The 3,076-nt window shown below is 37.3% G+C and overlaps 1 long non-coding RNA gene across 1 annotated transcript in view; it reads left to right on the top strand.

The window, feature by feature from the left end:
- LOC103602306 overlaps positions 1-1,815 on the top strand; it is a 3,455-nt gene extending 1,640 nt beyond the window's left edge. Inside the window, exon 2 of the long non-coding RNA XR_551519.1 lies at positions 1,273-1,815. This is a non-coding gene — a long non-coding RNA (uncharacterized LOC103602306). The remainder of the gene's footprint in view (positions 1-1,272) is intronic.
- Positions 1,816-3,076: the final 1,261 nt, after the last annotated feature.

The following is a 3,076-nucleotide window of genomic DNA, read 5'->3' as shown; positions in this document are numbered from 1 at the left end:
AAAAAAAAAATTACATTTCAGGTAAACCACAAATAATTTTCTAGTATAAGGATGTTTCATGAAATATTGGGACATCCTTACATTTTAAAAAAAGTATTCATCGTTTATCTGAAATTTTAATTTAACTGGGTGTTCTGTATTTTATCTGGCAACCATAGTCAAAACAGCTGAGGCACTGAGCAGGAGGACGAGGTGTCACGAGAAAGGAAGAAGGTGTCTTGCTGGGACACCCTTCTCTGGCTGGGCAGGGAGGTGCCTATTCGTGAATGGCATCATTACATCTAGGACACAACTGCAAATTTTCACCACCTCACACCCTGGCTCTGGATGATTTAGATTCTGTCACTCTGGCACCTGGAGTTAAGAACTGACTGGCCCTTCTCTAGGGTACCAGGCATGAGTTTTCTTAGCAGAGAGGAGAGAGCAGACTCCCATCTCCTGTTGGTGGCAGGCAGCTGAGACACCCTCAGTGGGCACTGGAGAGGCAAAGAGAGCTATCAGGGGTGATGGTTAGTCAAAGACACAAATTCCCTTGCCCATTCCTCCCTGCTCTCAAAGGAGCCTTCCAGGAACTCTCCGTGGGCCTAAGGTAAGAAGCTTAACAGTGAGGATGACAAATAATACATAACTGGCAAGATATACCAATTTAAACATTTATTGATACTAAAGAGTGATGTGATATTCAGTCATTTAAATGTGGGGCACACCTATGGAGTTAGAAACCATTCACCGCTTTGCACAAATTGGTGGCCAATCCGCCTTTCAGAGGTTGAAGGAAGGACTGGCTGTGGCAGAGGCTTCGGACGAAGTCTCCTGTCAGAAAAGTTCCACCTCCTGTTGTCCTCATCATGGCTTTGGGTTTTTTCTTCTCAGAGCTTAGGTCCACATCGATCTTTGTCTTTATGAAATATGTGGCGTTTTCATCTCATATACACACACCTTTAATATCTCACATACCTTGAGAATTTTCTCCAGGTACTTCTGGTTCTCGCCGGTTTGGTGACATTACTTCCACTAAATATTGCTCATCTCTAGTAATTCACTTTCTGTCTCTCTTTCTCTCTCTTTCTCCTTCTCTCAGGCAATTGCAATTATACACTTTAATTCCCAAATGCTTCTAATTCGTGTGTCCCTTATTTTACAATTTTTTTGGCTTCCAGTAATAATAGTAATCAGCATTGTATGTATATGTCTTTATATGAATGTATGTAAGATTAAATTAACCACTGTATTAGGTGTCACCAATATNCTTTTGGTTCAGTGATTATTAACATTAGGAAGTTGGATTCATTAAAAAGCAGTTGGAAGAATTTGTATTTTTAACTTCTCTTTTTTATATCTTAATCAAGCTTACTTTTTGTAGGAATAAGAAAACTACTTGGAGATAAGCAAGATCAGCTAATCACCCACATTTATGATGGGCAAAACAATGACAATATTAATATAAACAGACTTTCATTTGTTTTTATGTCTTTCTACACTATTGGACAGTAAAAATAATCGATTATATACTCCACCCTGTGGTAGTTTGATGATTACCTTGTAAAGTTTTTCCAAGATATAAGAATGTAATTAGATAAGTATCTTAGCATCTTAGTGCTAAGAAGACAAAGGACGTTTATAAGAGGGAGTGGCAGTTTATTATTAAATTTACTGATGCATAGTATCATCATATTATGGAGAAATATACACATTTTGGTATCAAATGACATAAAAGCCTCCTCAGATATATTTTGATAATCTTGCAGCTGTTTGAAGTATTACACTCTGTCATCCTCTACCTTTTTAATAAAATATTTATTCTTTAGAGTTTAAGGGTGCAAAAATTTCCAAGGAACTATGTTTATCTGATTAGTGTTCCTTTTATTGGAGTTTGTTACACTCATTCTTTATAACAGTCATAGTTCAGATGTAGAATGTTTAGGTGTATCCCCAAAATATCACCTTTGGTTGTGTCTACAAATCCAGAAAAAGATGAATGTTGTTTCACAAACACAGCACTCGGAAACAAGTAAAAGAAAGCCAGAGGGATGTGCTTTCAACTCTGCTTTAATCCAAGAGGAAGCAAAGGCCTGGGAACAGGCTTTGATAGATACCAACCCAGGAGTTGTGATTTGTTTTCACAAGGCAGGGAGCAATGACATCGATCATTTCAACAGTACAATTTGAAGTAACACAGAATGAACTTGAGCCCTTTAGAATAGGTAACGGGTAACATGCCTCAAAAACCATTCCTCTAGAAACCTGGGCCAGTACACAACTGCCTTTTATTCCAGTTACGAACACAAAGGAAAGTAGGGATTTATCCCCAAAAAGGCCAGTTAAATACAAGGATGTAATAAAAGTGCAAAGTGCTATAGAAAAGGGTGTCTGAAAAGCTTGCAGGACAGGTAAAATCCAACATGTGTTGGCTGAACAGATTAAAATAATATCCAGAGAAAAAGAAATGAACGTGTGGCTTTTCTCATGGACTATAACAGGGCAGAAGTTAGAGAAAAAGATAACAGAGGTTTACCTTCTGGGCCTAGTGAGCTTCAGTTTGAAAATTTTGAGTTTCCCTAGTGANAATTATTGAGCCACAGTCCTAACAGACTTTAATAATATTTTTTAAATACTTGATATAGATAAAATGACAATGAAAAACTGTACAGTACTTGCTATATTGGAGCAAATGTATACAAACGGGGTCTTTTCAAAAATAATGAATCCTTACGATAACGATGAGTTTTCATTCAATTTCATAATTAGCTATGAGATAGCATATATATTTGCCTAGTAAAAGACTCATTTACAGTTCTGTATGCTAAGTTGACCGGTGGAGGGGCAATCATCATAAAGTCACAGGACAAGACAAATAAGCATGTTCACAGGCAAAACTAGAATTCTAACTTTATACTGATTCAGAAGGGTGTCCTGTAGTCTGAGTTTGCCCACAGATATAGATAAGGAAGTCCTAGAATAGCTTGTTGAGTACTAGGAGCACATATCCTTAAAAAGTTGCCAACAGAGAAATTAACTTAATTGTTCAATATACATTTACTGAGCACCTACTACATACCAGGCACTAGTAACACAG

The sequence above is a fragment of the Galeopterus variegatus genome, unplaced genomic scaffold (assembly GCF_000696425.1).
Source record: "Galeopterus variegatus unplaced genomic scaffold, G_variegatus-3.0.2 Scaffold4088, whole genome shotgun sequence".
NCBI classification, from domain to species: domain Eukaryota; kingdom Metazoa; phylum Chordata; class Mammalia; order Dermoptera; family Cynocephalidae; genus Galeopterus; species Galeopterus variegatus.
Note: the sequence above shows the minus strand (reverse complement) of the source record. Positions and strands in the feature narration are given on the sequence as shown.